This window comes from Herpailurus yagouaroundi, unplaced genomic scaffold (assembly GCF_014898765.1).
Source record: "Herpailurus yagouaroundi ecotype Mexico unplaced genomic scaffold, PumYag 28, whole genome shotgun sequence".
Taxonomy (NCBI): Eukaryota; Metazoa; Chordata; class Mammalia; order Carnivora; family Felidae; genus Herpailurus; species Herpailurus yagouaroundi.
This window is the reverse complement of record NW_024412376.1, coordinates 34200522-34217068: the sequence shown is the minus strand read 5'-3', so window position 1 is coordinate 34217068 and position 16547 is coordinate 34200522. Positions and strand designations below refer to the sequence as shown.

The following is a 16547-nucleotide window of genomic DNA, read 5'->3' as shown; positions in this document are numbered from 1 at the left end:
ATCACTCTCTCCACTCTACATTTTCTTGTCAATTTTCTGAAGTCAACAGCAGTAAATATGTGGAGGTCTGTAGGCTACGACATTGGTCGCCTTTTGAAGCGCAATTCATGGAATACTACTGGTGCTACGTAAAGATATTGGGGCTAAAAGAGTCAATGTGACTAGTACTTTAAGACACGAGCCTAGAATCTGGGGATCTGTTGTATCAGTATGTTCAGCAGATTTTTCAAATATGAGAATCAAGAAAGCCCCTCCACGGCACCAAGTACAGGGACATTACACGGACCTAGAAAAGGGTGGAATGGCATCTGTTGCAGTCTCGATGAACTGAGGATGTCCGAAATCACCAATCCGGGTTCCGTTTTGCTTCATAGTTCCTCCTTTCAATTTCTCTTTCCTCTCACATTTGATAATAAGCAGCCAGAAAAGCCCAAGCCACGCCTTCAACGCTTTGCTTAGAAATCTCCGCTAAACATTCAAATTCATTCTTTCTGCAAACCTGCAGACTCCAGTTCAGCTAAGTGTCCTGCCAGTGCAAAAGGATAAGCCTTTCCTCCAGTTTCCAGGAACGGATTCGTCATCTCCATCTATGTCCTCACTGGCAGCGCTTTTAACATCATAATTCGACCAGTCAGATCACGACACGTTAAGTGCTCTGTAGAATGCTATAGGCTTTCCCAACCATGCTTCTACTTCTCCACCACGTGGGGTCCTCACTAGCAGAGTTAACAGCCATGTTTTCACTGACAGCTCATTCAAAGTAACTCAGGCTTTTAAAAAATCATATTCAATAAAATTCTTGCAGGCTTTGCCGATGCCCCATTTCAAAGCCACTTCCCCATTTCTAGGTGTTACCACCGCAGTTCACTCTCCAGTACCAAAATCTGTATTAGTTGCCCACTGCTGCTGCAACAAATAACTGCAAACCTAGTTGCTTGAAACAAACAAACTGAGACTCTGAAATGAGTCTCATCAGATTAAAAATCAAAATATTGGCAGGGCTGCTTCTTTTATGGAGGACTTCAGGGAGAATAGGCTCTCTTACCTTAATCCCGTTTCTAGAGGCTGCACACATCTCTTGGTAATAACCCCTTTGCATCTTCCAACCCAGCAATTGCTGGTAAGGTCTTTCTACACTGCATCACTCTGACTCTAACCCTGACTGTCTTGTCTCCATTTTTCATTAAAAAATATTTTTTAATGTTTATTTATTTTTGAGAAAGAGAGAGACAGAGTGGAGTGTGAGCAGGGGAGGGGCAGAGAGAGAAGAGAGGGAAACACAGACCGAAGCAGGCTCCAGGGTCCGAGCTGTCGACACAGAGCCCAACGCCGGGTTCAAACTCATGAGCCATGAGATCAGGACCTGAGCCAAAGTCGGATGCTTTACTGACTGAACCACCCAGGCTCCCCTCCAGTTTTCATTTATAAGGACCCTTGCGATTACAGTGTGTCATATGGATCATCTAAGATAATCTCCCCATCTCAAGGTCAGTTGATTAGCAACCTTTTTTAAAAAAATTTTTTTTCTTTTTCCTTTTAAAGTTTATTTATTTATTTTGAGAGAGAGAGAGAGAGAGATACAGCGGGGAGAGGGGCAGAGGGAGAGAGACAGAATCCCAAGCAGGCTGCACGCTGTCAGCACAGGAGCCCCATGCATGGCTGGAACTCATGAACCATGAGATCATGACTTAAGCTGAAATCGAGAGTCAGACGCTCAACCAACTGAGCCACCCAGGCACCCCAAGCAATCTTAATTCTATGTGCAACCTAATTTCCCCTTGCCATATTGTAACATAGTCATAGTTTTCAGGGATGGCATGGGCATCTTTGGGCAAGGAGGACACACTATTCTGCCTACCACCCTATTTGCTGATAACAAACACCATCTGTTTGAGACAGCATGGTGAACATTTCTGTCACCATTAGAATCTCTTGGAGTCCAAACTGCTTCATGAATGTCTATACCAGAGCTGGAAATTTAGGGACCCCAACCCTCCATGGCCTTTTCCTAATTAATACTTCACATTCTAAAAGGGACATTTTGGAGTACTCACATGGCCCCCATAATCACAAGTTACTAATGTAAAGTCTGTCTAACTAGTTGTATTTCAAACGAATTGAAAGTAAATAAGCATAAATAAACATTTAAAAAATTTAGGAAGTAAATAATCTTAAGAAGGAAGAAAAAAAGAGTAATAAAGGGGAAAAAGATAATGAAGTTATCTTTCTTGTGTCTGACAAGTTATCCTGATTTGATAAACAGTACAATCAAGTAGTTTGTTTGCTAAAAAATAAAGTGAAGCTCTGCCTGTGACATATATTTAAAAAGGATATAAAATACAAAAGTATACAATGTTTCTCATATCTTCCCTCCTGCCACATTGCCCTCCTGCCTCATTTCTCTCTCAATTCCCTTTGGTTTATGAAGTTGTGTTTGGTTCTTAAGTGGACCAAGAAGCCAGCAGAGATGACTTAATTAGTCCCATTACTTTATTTAAACTGACTTGGTAATAATATTCCAGAAAAAAAAAAAAGATGCTCGTTCTCAAAATTCCTAGATTTCAACAGATTCATGCAACCTGTTTCTAGGTCTAGCATACTTAATGCATTGCTATTAGATCAGGGCTTCTGGAACTTTAATATGCATAAGACTCACCTGAAGACGTTGTGAAATGAATATTCTGATTCAGTAGGCTTGGAGTGAGGTCCAAGGCTCTGTATTTCTGACAAGAAGACAGGTCATGCTGATATTGCTGATATCTTGAGTAGCAAGGCGTTACATCACATGTCTGGTCGCCATTGCCATTTGCAAGTGTGCAAAGAATACACATTTAAATGCTTTTGTGCTATCATCAATTGTGGATACAGGAGAAACAAAGCATTTTGAGAAGAAAAACTTGAGCTTTTCTGCCAAAGCTGACAAGAATACCAAGGGTTGCTTTCAACCAAATATTTGTCCTTGTTAACATTTTTATTAAGTTGTCATGACAACTTTCTGATTCTCAATAAAGTGGAGACAAGTAGGCTTTAACCTACACATTATCTATAAGACAGAAGAACAGACCTGGAAGATGATGAAACACTCATATATGCATTTAGCCACTCAATAATTATTTTACTGAATCCCTCTTAGGAACCGTATACATTGCTAGGCACTTAGCTACAAAGATTCCTTCCATAACAGCAGGGAACTCTTAACCTTTTGTCAGGGCATATCAAACATTCAGATTAGAACATGTTTTTCACAATCACCCGGCACCCTAGATTGGTTGCTTTTCCCACACACCCCATTGCCTGGAAGTCGTAAAAGATGGGAGAAGGAGAATACAAGCTGAGAGTCTACCCTCGGTAAAACTGGTTGCCCCCTGCAGAGAGGACTGAGGTTAAACGTACTATGGATTCTGGTGTGCTATGGGATATTAGGACGGCAAAGGCAGAGGTGAATGGGTTAAGCAAGTCGTGTTCCAGGATGAAAGGAATATTGACAAGAGTAATGCCAGTAAAGGAACACAAAAACACAAATACTGTTTTTATACAAGTCTTCCGTGCAGCAACTAGAAGACAGGCCAATGAGATCATTTGGCCCCAACTGATGTTTCCACTTTATCTTCCTATACTTTTTTTTTTTTTTCCCATTTGCTTGGCATTTCTACCTAATGGCATCACTCTCTGTTTCTTGAATATCGGTCTTGATGCCTTCCCACCTTCATGCCCTTCTTCACAAGTTTCCCTTGGCCCAAAAACAAAACAAAATGAACAAAAATTTCCTGTATTTCATCTTTTCTTAAAGATGACCAAACTTTTAAGGCCTAACTCTAATGCTGCTCTGTTAAGAAGTATTTCTCCTGTAAGAAGATAGCTGTTTCTCCTCTGAGCTTCCACATCATCAAATTTATTTTTTAACAATTATAGTAAGGGCCCTCTTCTAATGATGGTGTCCACTGAAAGAAAGCCAACCCCACAGTAGGTTGTCTTACTGAGGACTATAGCCTGGGACATAGTATTTCAGATTGCTCCGAAGAATTACTTCAAAGCTTGTTAGCTACAGAGAATTATATCTACAAAAGGGAAAGGGGTACATGTGCTCACAAGTAGTTCTCCAGATACCTGTACATCATAAGGTATAATTCAGTTGTAAAAATATGTATATACAGTTGTAAAATATAATGTAGTTATAAATGTAATATAGTTGTAAAAATTACGGTTTTGTGCTTTCTACATAGGCACAATGAAGAGCCTTAGTCATCTCAATACATTATGTATCTATCATATCTGGTTGTTTAAAAATATTGTTTGCCTGCCTCTACCTAACTGGTTTTCCTGTTCTTCCTGTTCTTGATTTCTCCTTGAGATCGCTTGAGACGATCACACAATGCTAACATAGTCACCTACTTCAGTTTTAGTGAACAATGCATTACCAGGTATTTATTTTTATTTTTTATTCTAGGTCTTAAATTCTAAGAGCACTGAAGACAAAAGCCCTACTGACTTAAGACATTTTCATGGGTTGGTTATAGAGGAAGAGAAGGTTTCAGATATGGTAGAACCAAAAAAATTCAGATTTATAGCTCTGAACTTTTTGCCTGATACTAAGGCAAAGTTTATTTAAATGCCTTTTTTAAAAAAAAAATTAAATGTCTTTTTTTCCCCTTCTTTGCTTATTCTAATGTCTGCCATGAGGAGAGCATAGTCGACAAGGCTGGGAGAAAATTTTGCAAATGTGGTGAATCTAACATGAGACCAGATTGATTATGTGGTGGGGTTTGGGAGAGATGTAAGAATTGTAGATAACCAAGAACAATGTTTCAGAGTTACTGAATTTGAAGAAGGATCACACGGTAATCATGATTAATTATGAATTCACAACGAAATAGCATAATGACATTTTTAAGTCAGAAAATTGACTCAAAATCAGTGTCAGAATTTATTTTTCTGTGCTGGGATACACACACACCCAGCAGAACTAAATGCACTGAACCAAGCTGTATCAGAACTCTAATGGGAAGATGGTATATACTGTGCAACCATAAGGTTGCATTTGCAAAGGCGTAGATTGTTTTTAAACCTGTAAACCAGGACAGGAAAACCATCTGTGCGGATATTAACTTCTCAGCAGAAATGTTGGATGTTTTAACTACTGAAAACGACAGATTTTCCGGAGCAATGCATGGTGGAGAAGATTTGGGGGACGGAGGGGGGAGCAGATTTTCCTTGAGTTCCCTCCTTTTGTTTTTGTTTTGTTTCTCTTTCTTTGTCCCTGTCCCTTCGTCTCAGTCTCCACACAGTAAGTGCTGGGATGGCGATGTGACGGCTGGAGAGGCCAGGACTCAGGTCCCCAGCCCTAGTCTGGGCGTAGTGGGTGGGACTCCAACACTGAGCTGATTTTCCAAAGCAGGTTTTTTCGAAGCTTTCCGACAGTTTCGCTGCTCTCGATCCCAGGCAAAAAGCCGAGAGCAGCTGGGGAGCCGCCCTAGGCGACCCATACCTGCGGCAGGCTGGGTCGGGGGAGAGGGGGCGGGGAGCGTCACGAGCCTCGGCAGGACCCAGACCCTGAGTGACCTCACCATGGTGCGTTTTAGTCTCTACTTTCTTTTTCAGTCTTTCGGTGCAGAGAAGGGGAGGGATTCTGAAAAGAACTTGAATGCAGTAGGGAAAGGGATTATAAGGGATCCTTCGGGGTCAGCAGAGAGATACGGAGACAGGGAGGGACCACGGCCAGAACCGATTGAGTGTTTGGGAGCAGCGCGGGGAATACGGTTTGCAAGGCACGTCGCGTCCCGCCCAGCCTGTTGAGCAGGTAGACAGGAGTGAGCCCGAGCGTGAGTACCGCGGTCGCCTGTGCGGTAGGTGCACTCGAGCACGGACTGACAGGTGCCGCTGTAGGGTCCCCTCTCCCGCTCACCCTCTCTGGTTCTTGACGCCCACTCTCTTTCTGCGTTGGCAGTGGGGATTTGCGAGGCGCGCCCTGGAGCTGCCGGAGATCCCGAAACGCAGCCGCGAGGTCTGGGAAGCCAGCGAGTAAGTGGTCGTTGCGTGCCCACGCGGATCGGGGCTCCCCAGAGGGGCAGGCCATCTGCCGGGGCTCCAGGGCTGGGTTCGTCCCCCTTCTCCTCCCTGGGGAGACTTCCATGCGCTCCCAGCTGCTCAGCCCCCGGGGGCCGGGGCGCGGTTCCCACGCTGGGGAGGAGCGAGGGAGCAGAGGAGATGGCGCCCGGGGGCCCGGCTCAGGGCCCGGGGGAGCTGCGGGGCCAGAGGGAAGAGGACTGAGGGGGTAGGCGCCGGGCCGCGCAGCGCCAGCGGCCGGGCTCGCACGGCCGGGGCGTGAGAACGCGCGGGGCGCGCTGGGGCCGCTGCTCTCCCACGACCGGGGCGCCCGGGCCTCCGGCGCACGCGAGGTTCAGCTGCGGCAGAGCAAAGGGCGGCGGGGACCTCAGAGCCGGCCGGGGCTCGAGGCCGCGCCCCGGCTTTACCGCAACTTCACCCCGCCGGCTGCTGCGTGGGCGAGCCAATCGCCCTTCTGGAGAGCAAACCGCGAACGATTGCTGAATTGCTTAGACAAAGCATCCAGCAAACTTCCAGCCGGGCTGCTCGGGGCTCGACCCAAGAGTAAGTGTGTGCGTGTGCGTGTGCGTGTGTGTGTGCCCGCGCGCGCGCGCGCTCGCGGTCTAATTTGGCAGTCTAATTTCTGTTTTCATTGTGACCGCCGCGCTTCGGGGTAATGGTAAGCAGGGGATCACAGCAGCCTCTGCGCGTCGGGTCTGTGGCTGCAGCCTGTAGTGGTGAGCTGAGCAGCTTCGCTGTGGCGGTCGGTCGTGCGAGGGGCTGCGGTGCATCGTGATCATGTGATTCAGGCTATGGATTTCGTGCGTCTTTCTTTTGCTCTCTTATTTCATATGGTTCTTCCTTCATTTTGCACTGATAAAACAGTTTGTGTCTTCTGAAATAAACCACAGTGAACCTCTCACTTAATGGTAACTGGTCAAAGGCACCTTGGTTTACAATATATTGAAAATCCGTCTGAGTTTTAAATAGAAGAGGAGCTCTCTCTCTCTCTAGATATCTATATACATATGGGTTTTTTTGAGCTTTTGTTTTGTATCAGTAGTGATTTTTTTCAGGCTCAGCCCTCCATTGGTGATATCATTAAAGGTCTACCTACTTACTTGAACTAGTCTTGGTGGGAACGTCATTAACCCTCTGGTGACAGATACATAAACGTTGAAGCACTTAATGGTGGAGATTTTCATATCTTGGTTCATAGTGCAGAAGTAATCTGTTGCTTTTCCGAAAATGGCTATGTTTTCTTTTCAAGAGGGGTCATTTCAGGTGCTATGTTATGAAGAGTGGTAAAAATCAAGAGCAACAAAAATATCACAACAGTATGAAAATCTAAAATTTCCAAGCAAACTTTAATTTGTCAAAAAGCCATATAAACTCTATTACTTTTTTTGTGAGATGGTCTGTGTTCTGTTTAGTTATTAACCAACTCAAGTCTGTGTATCTGCTTCAAAGGGTCATGCAGCCCCTGATACTGTATTTAAACATTTGAGTCGCTCTATTTTTAGGTGGTAGTCCAGAGGGATCTCTGACTCAACAGAAAAATAAGAACTACAAAGTTAAAATATATAAGCTTTACTTCTTGTCACAACAATAGGCTTTCTGCATAAAGACTGCAGACATAAACTAGGAAAATTCTAGAATAATTAGCGTTGTAATATTTAAACATTTCATATAACACTTGCATGTTTTTAAATGTATCAGGCAACGTAGGTTGGTGAAGTTTGTTTAGTAGAAATTTGTGATGAATAGATAGGTACATTCTGTTTCTTCTTGTACTGGGAGATCTCTTTCTAGTGTATGACATAGAAAATAAAAATTATATTTTTCTCTATTTGGAACCCAACAAAAAGATAAAGTACTTATACATGGTGTGGTGTTTCAAAGTATATGAATATAAATAATCTCTTAAAGGCCCTTCCAGGTATAATATATCTAAGGTAGTTTTCTGTCATTTAGAGAATGTGAAAGAAACTGTAAAGGTATTTGACTTCTATCTGGCAACACCAAAGGAGAAAGAAATGTGGTAAACTTCAAAGCCTTAGTCCTTATATCTCTTATAACTATGGTTTATGAAACAATTTTGTTCTAAGATGTCATTTTGAAAAACTGTTTTAATTAATGTTGCACTAAAAGCTAAAGAAGTGATAAAATTAAACCATTATCATATGATTATGAATATGTCAATAAGATATTTTTGTGCCTAAATGTTAGCTGTTTTGTTGCAGACATTTTTCAAACAAAAAAGCCTAAAATCTTTAGTTAATATCATTTTTTTTTTAACAAATTAAGATTAGATAACCTTGAATTTTGTCAGAAACCATGTCAGGGAAATTAAATCTTATATTTACACTTACACATTACATTTGCTAACAATTCATAAGACTATAGAGGGGATAATACTGATTTTTTTTACAAGTCAGTTTAAAACAATATAGATACCCAAAATGTCTGTAGTTAGTATTTTTTCAAAAATAGAAAAAAATTCAAATTAGCCTTAATGAAGTTTTCCAGGTAAAGAGAAGTGGAAAGCTAGAGCAGTATTTGAATAAACCCAAAAGCATGTTATTGATGGGAAAGTATTTTGGAGGAAATTAGTTATTCAGAATATTTTCTATATATCAGATTTGCCAGGAAGTTGCTTAGCTTTTCTCTTTCGTTTGCTAGGATATATAACTTTTATGGCACTAATTTTTACACCATTTGATTATAAATAATCATCCAAGCAACTGTTCTTAAACATCACTACTTATTATTTTTCTGCATATTTGCAGAAAGATATTTTCTTTGTAAAATATTAATAATTGCAATAGTTTTTAGTCTCTAGAACATCTAGTTGTATTCAATAAGTATTTATTAGGTGTTTATCCAATAAGTTTGTTTTGAGTATCTCTATCTTGACCTGATACAATAAGAACTTTGGGCAACTTTTAGGGCTTTCTATGAACAAATTTAGTTGTTCATAGGCTAGTTGACTTATTTGGGGTTGGGATAAGTTTTTGGCTATCCTGAATCATATTTGCTTATTTTATTTCTTTCAAACAGTTTGGAAGCGTCTGACCTATTTCATATTTTTTTTCTCTTTCCTGGGTTCAGGCCAACAGATTTTATCTTCCTATAGCCATGAGGGTTATTGAGTATGAATAGTTCTTTGCAAGGAGTGAAGATAGGCCAGCTCCTTCCTCAGCCTACAGTAGAAGAGAATGATTATCTTTTAAAATCTGAGGGTCTCTGGTCATGATTCCCCCTTGCTACAAAAATGTGATTTTAACTGCTTGTAGTTACTCATGTCAACGACCTGAAATGCTTTCTGGCAATTCATACTTTTTTATAAAATGTACTCTCCCTTTCAGAAAATCAAAGGCAGCTCAAATTAATTAACTCACAGACCACCTCCTCCTACTCACTGTAGTAGGAATTAGCAAGAAGCCAACAGAAGACGATGGCTTTGAGAGAGAGCACCCTGGGGAAAGGAAGTTGGGCGAAGAAAAACTTCTTAATCCTGAAATTTTTTCCAGGTCTGACCTGTCTGCATATATATCTCCTTTGTCTGCACCACACTGCATTAAAAATTCCTGTTAAGATGTCTGTATTGCCTACCAAACTCCCATCTCTTTCAGGATATTCAACCGTTGGATCCACAGTGCCTGGTACATAGTAGGTGTCTAATAAGATTAATTATGTTGTCTTTGTAATGATTGAATTAAGGTTTTTTTATGTCTTGATGCTATAAGTTATTTTGTTTAAGAATATAATTTAAAAAATATATATATTTGTTTTCCACTGACCTTCTGTGGAATATTATGGTCTTCATCATCCAGAGACACTGCTGTGCTTTTCTCTCATGGCGTGCAGTCTGTTCAGAACTGCTTGTAAACTGTTATTTCTTTTATCATCATCCAGTTACCCTTTATCTTTTTTTTTTTTTTAAGTTCATTTATTTTTGAGAGAGAGAGAGACAGAAAGCAGGGGAGGGGCAGAGACAGAGGGAGACAGAGAATCAATCCCAAGCAGGCTCTGTGCTGTCAGCCCAGAGCCCGACACGGGGCTCAAACCCACAGACTGTGAGATCATGACCTGAGCCGAAACCAAGTGTCAGACACTTAACCGTGTGAGCCACCCAGGTGCCTCTACCCTCTATCTTTTTAAATTTATATCCTTCACTCATGTTACCCTCGCCCCATTACCGGTGCTTTTTGATATCCTGAACATTCTCCTTTCCTCAGGAATCTAAAATAATGAAGGGTTTTCATCAGCTGTCATTGTTCGGAAACTCATTCACCATCTACGCATCTGGCTTTCACAGCACCTTGGCCTGTTCTACTTCTGCTACTCTCCTGGAGTCTGCTGGTATTTACCCATCTGGGTCTTCTCATCGCTCAGGATTGCCCCAGCTGAACAGAAAGCTAAGAATTTCATGTCCTTTCTTCCACAGCCTCTTATCCTTCCGATCCTTCCACTCACGCACAACTACCCAACATCCTTCTCTCCCCTTATTGTTCATTGGCCACGCCCAATTTGCTCATGTTTTCCTCTCTTTACGTTCCACACTCATCTTGGACGGCAATGTCAACTCTGCTGCAGACTTCAGATCTCTAGCCACTGTACCTGCCAGAATCTAGTTCATTCTGACTTCAGCTTAAGGGATGATTAACAGTGCTAGGAAGTTCTTTTATCCTCTCTTGGATAATTCCATATCAAATTCTCCATCGTGCTTGTTCTCGATGTTTCCCGGTTTTCCAGCCCACCCACATTATCCTGATTTTTTTCATTCTTAGTGGATGACCTTATGTCCGGATTCACAGAGAATGTTAAGATCAGTCTAGGCAAACTATTTGTCAGGAATTATCTGGAACTTAGGAAGCATTTCTTTATTTGACCCATCCTAAGCATAAGAACTATTTTATTTTGTTTTATTTTTAATTTTTTAATTTCTATTTATTTTTGAGAGAGAGAGAGAGAGAAGAAGAGAGAGAGACAGAGCATGAACAGGGGAGGGGCAGAGAGAGAGGGAGACACAGACTCTGAAGCAGGCTCCAGGCTCTGAGCTGTCAGCACAGAGCCCGACGCGGGGCTCGAACTCGTGAACCGTAAGATCGTGACCTGAGCCGAAGTCAGACACTTAACTGACTGAGCCACCCAGGTGCCCCAAGAATCCTTTTCTTATATTGCATGAAACTATTTAACACTGCAATATTCATATCCTGATTTTTACGTCTTAGAGCACTTATACAAAATGCTTTTATATATGACAACTCCTGTGTCTCTGTGGTAATATCCGGTTCATTCAACTCATCCTTAATTGACGGTTTGTAGGTCTTATCATCAGGGAATTTCTCTTTTGGGTGCATTCGTGTTTTTCTTAAAATGTGGTGCCCCGAGCTGAACATGGATGAGTGGACAGATATCATTGGATATATCTGATTATCTCCTCTGGATACCATATAGTAAATCATCCTAAAAATCGAATCTGGGGGCGCCTGGGTGGCGCAGTCGGTTAAGCGTCCGACTTCAGCCAGGTCACGATCTCGCGGTCCGTGAGTTCGAGCCCCGCGTCAGGCTCTCGGCTGATGGCTCAGAGCCTGGAGCCTGTTTCCGATTCTGTGTCTCCCTCTCTCTCTGCCCCTTCCCCGTTCATGCTCTGTCTCTCTCTGTCCCAAAAATAAATAAACGTTGAAAAAAAAATTAAAAAAAAAAAATCGAATCTGTTTTTCCCCCACTTTTTTTTACATCCACACTGTACTTTTTAATTATACATCCTTTTATCCATACTCTTCTGAAGATACACTTCTACTCAGTTATACATTTGGCCACTTAAGTTGGGACTTTTAAAGATGCTGCAATTAAATTTAATTTTTACCTTTAGTTAGCCTGTTGTTCCAGAAGGTCAAGGTATTTTTGGATTCTGATTCCTTGATGAAGATTAGCCATTCTTCCCAATTCAGAGGCTGTAACAGATTTGATTATGATACAGTTAATGTCTTCATCCAAGCAACTGTTAAAAATGCTAACTGGAAGGACATCTGTCACCATCCTAGATACCTTCCTCTTCTTTACATGAGTCCGTGAGTTAGTAGTCCTCTTTACATGGATGTCCAACCAGTTACATCGTCAAGTAACTCTTTTTCTTTGGAGTTTGCATTCCTTCGTGTGGCCCAGGAGTGACATGTGATAGACTTGGTCAAACTTCTTTCTAAAATGCATTTCCACTTTCTGCAGAATAGATCCCAAGTACCCTTATTAAGAACAAAAGGAAGGGGCGCCTGGGTGGCTCAGTCGGTTAAGCCTCCGACTTTGGCTCAGGTCATGATCTCATGGTCCGTGAGTTCAAGCCCCGCATCGGGCTCTGTGCTGACAGCTCAGAGCCTGGAGCCTGCTTCAGATTCTGTGTCTCCCTCTCTCTCTGACCCTCCCCCATTCATGCTCTGTCTCTCTCTGTCTCAAAAATAAATAAACATTAAAAAAAAAAAGAACAAAAGGAAATAACACTAGATCAATTTAGAATGATATGCTCCTTGCAACACTTCACTAGTTTGTAGGTAACAACACCTCACATTTTGAGTTGCCATACCATACCAGAGATTTAAGAATCTCTTGGGAATCGTGCCTGGAATGAAAATGTCAAGCTCTCTAGGCTGCAGTTGGTGGAATTCACCTTCTCTATTTTGAAAATTGAGACAATGACTGGATTCTTTGTTCTCTATCAACACTTTTCTTCATTGTAATATTTTTATTTTTTATTTTTTTTTTAGCATCAAACCATTTTTTTATTAAAATCAGTGTTTTATTTTTTACTCCTTTAAAAAAAATTTTTTTTTGAATTTTTTTATTTTTAATTTTTTTTATTTATATATGAAATTTATTGTCAATTCATTGTAATATTTTTAAAGATGATTTTAACTCTCCCCTTCTTTCATCCGCAAATGCTTTTGGTACGTTGTAATGCAATTTCTTCAAATGAATGGATCTAAACTCATTTAGAATATTTACCATCATTCCATATCTTGAACCTTAAATTTGTTATTTTGATTTTAGTCTTACTTTTGCCAGTATGAAAATTATTTTCTTGAGGAATGGGGATTTTTGGACGCTTCGGCTTATTTTATGTATTACGATACTCTTCTCAGAGGCTCAGTCCCTTTTTTGTACTTCTCACAATAAAGTTTATTATGGATTATGGTTGTCACTGTGGGACATACAAGCACAGTTTATGACACAGCCCCCGACTTGAGGGAATTTAAAGTCTGCGCGTAGAGATAACAGAACCCAGAAACAGTCTCAGAATTACACACGTCAGCACTTAACGATGAGCTTCATATTTGTGGTGCCTTTTTAATAAGTTCTGAAGAACTTGAAAGAGAAAGTGCTTTGCAGGATGGAAACATTGAAGGCTTTCTAGAGAGGATCTGGCTCTTAGCTGAGATTTTATTTTTTTATTAAAAAAATTTTTTTTCAACGTTTATTTATTTTTGGGACAGAGAGAGACAGAGCATGAACGGGGGAGGGGCAGAGAGAGAGGGAGACACAGAATCGGAAACAGGCTCCAGGCTCTGAGCCATCAGCCCAGAGCCCGACGCGGGGCTCGAACTCACGGACCGCGAGATCGTGACCTGGCTGAAGTCGGACGCTTAACCGACTGCGCCACCCAGGCGCCCCTAGCTGAGATTTTAAAAGAGGACCCGTGTAGGACTTTGCAGGACCCTTAGGACTTGAATATAGAGAAGCGTGGGAAGAGTGTTCTGGGCAGAGGAAAAGAGAGGCGCGGTGCCGGAAGCAGGTGAGTGGGAGGAGTGCAGGGTGCAGGTGTGCGTGCGCGTCCACGTGGAACAGGGGTGTGAAGGAGGAAAGGGCACACCGAAACTTCTCAAGCACAACTTGGCAGTATTCCTCTGTGGAAAATCCTTCTACTCCAACCTCCGCTTCTAGATCCCTTTTCCCTTTGCCCATACCTACTCATCCTTCAAACCTCAAACTAGGCTCTACTTTCTCAGAAACTTTCCCTGACCTTCTGAGTCTCCGTGGAGTGTTTTGTTAGGTTTTCCTTCAAGGCCTTGCACTTGCCCGTCATATGATTGTATTGTCCTGTAATTGCTTGCCGAATTGTCTGTTTTCACCATTACACTCCTTCCTGTTCGGTGGCCAGAGGCGCCATTGCTGTTCAGTTCTCATTGTGTTCACAGACACCTAATAGAAGTGTCCCATGGATCATAAGCACTCAGTAAAAATGTGTGATGTGAGAGGGGCCTGCTTGGAGTGATGAGGCTATGCGGGGACTTATTTATAAAAAGATTTAAGGTAAAGAGAGGTTAGATTACAAAAGGCCAGGATGTCAGACAGAGTTTTCGCTTTATTAGGTAATGTAGAACCATTTTGTTTTTGGAGTCTGGGGACAGGATATGGCATATTCCTGACTTTTAATTAGACCTTCATAAATCAATTCAAACTATTCAAAGCTTGATATGCATTTCTAGCTTTAACGAGGGATTATTTGGCTCCTTACCTTGCATCAGGTGTTTCCATCTGTGAGGTCGGGAAACCCTGTGACTTTAATGCCGTGTGTTTTATTAGAGAAGTTTTGTTATTTTACTAGTCTAATTTTGTTTGTAGGAACTGAAATTATTAGCTGCTAATTGTGCTCAATTTTCAATCATTTTGCAGCTTCAGATACTTACTGTTATAAGTAGTCAAATGTTCTTTGGTTCATATTGTTAACACACAGGACAAGGGATTTCAATGTTCCACTGACATAATGTAAACATTTAAGTTGTGTATTTGTGAACCTAGAGTTTAATTGATATAGCACAATGGGCGATTACAACTGTAGCATGGAAGAGATTTGGGTAAACACATTAACATTGTCAGTACTTGATATGTAGTATTTAAAACAAGATATTCTTACACCAGATTAACATTCATTTGTAAATGTGATTAGCAAAGGCACTTTTCTCAGTGAAGATTCTTTGGGTAAAATTCCATTTTTTAAATGTTTTAAAATATTCAGTCACTAATTGTAAGTAACATTCCTCTTTCTCCACTTCTACCCCAAATAATAATTTAATATGCCATGCATCTATTTCTGGTTCTTTTTTTTTTTTTTCTTTGTAGTGACTGATTTACAAGTAATTCTTAAGCTCATGTTGTGTTGTTTTATGCTTAAAAACATGTATATCAGCAATAGTATATAGAAAAGTTGTGATATTTCTTGCTAGAATCTGTTCCTTGGGTTAGATACTAAATTATACCTAGTAGAATTTGCTATCTTTCCCCCTCTCTTTCTTCCCCATCCTTGGAAGCTATAAGAATTTATCTTGACTTAGACTGGGTTACCACGTGCAACTCACCTGATGGCTTGGCCAAGGGCAAGAAGGTTGTGTAAGAGGTATGTATATAAGGGGTATCATAAGACCATCTACCACAAAAGTTTTTCTTCCACTTGTCCGATACTAGGGACAACTCCTTTGGATCGATGTAGTCCTTTGGATTTTATTTCTAGGAACCCTAGAATAACTTTGTTACTCAGAAGAGGAGTATAAACTTGTTTGCCCAATACCAAAAGTCACATTTATTATGTTGCCTTCTACCGTCAGTCAAGAGCATGGTTTCGTTGATGTAGACTTTTAAATATAAGAGAAAAAGAAAACTGAAAGGCGTAGCATGCATGACATAAATAAGAAAGGCAGATACAAGTAGGGGACATTGGGTGGCAATATGGTGCTCAAACAGGAAGAGTAAGGTTAAAAACAGTAAAGAAGGTCCTGAAAAGAGTTGTTTCTTCACACTTTTGTTTCCTGTCCAAATTGGGGGCAGTTAGAACATCTCCCTCACCAGCATGTTGTGGCCTTGGTTATGTACACAAATCAAACGAGAGTAATATTGGTTGAGTTATTTTTATCTTAACATTGGATCTGTTTCAGTACATAGTGGAAATGGGTAGTTGTATGTTGTCTTAGTCTATTTTACACACAGTGAAATGGTACTTGGCTATGTTTCTTTACATTAACTGTCCTCAGTAAATAATCATTGGTCATTGTATGAGTATTAAGAATTTGCTGCATGCCACGTGTTAAAAGCCATTGTAAGTGGTGTAAAAACATGCAGTGTTCATAATTTCAAGCAGGTATTCTGACAGCCTTACTTTTCTGTCTAACTCTGCTGTTCAGTGTTTGATTATTCTCTTACTTGAATTCTGTGTGATAGCCATATTGCCTTTGCTGTAACTGGACACCAAACTCTTTTTTTGTTTCTGTCTTTGTCTTTTGAACGTATTTTTCTACTCCTTGGAATACCTTTCTTGTTTTGTGTGCCTTATTATTTCTTACTTATTCTAGAAGACTCAACTCTTTTTTTTTTTTTTTTTTTGACGAAGTATTTACCAATGTACCATGTCAGATTTAGATGCAGATTTTCTGGGTCCCCATCACTTGTCACATGAGATCACCTTTTAATTGAATTTGTGTGTTTTTATCCTGTCCACACCCCAATCCCTACAT

General features: G+C 40.9%; 1 protein-coding gene across 3 annotated transcripts in view; it reads left to right on the top strand.

The window, feature by feature from the left end:
• The first annotated feature begins 5944 nt into the window (after positions 1-5944).
• The window catches only part of GUCY1A1 (guanylate cyclase 1 soluble subunit alpha 1), a 62492-nt gene continuing 51889 nt past the window's right edge, over positions 5945-16547 (top strand). Inside the window, exon 1 of one of the 3 annotated variants that reach the window (XM_040471692.1) lies at positions 5945-6018. The gene's annotated coding sequence lies outside the window, so the exon portion shown is untranslated. Of the gene's footprint in view, positions 6019-6508; positions 6607-6702; positions 6722-16547 lie in introns of those variants that run through there. The other 2 variants (XM_040471699.1, XM_040471708.1) reach the window with 2 other exon arrangements.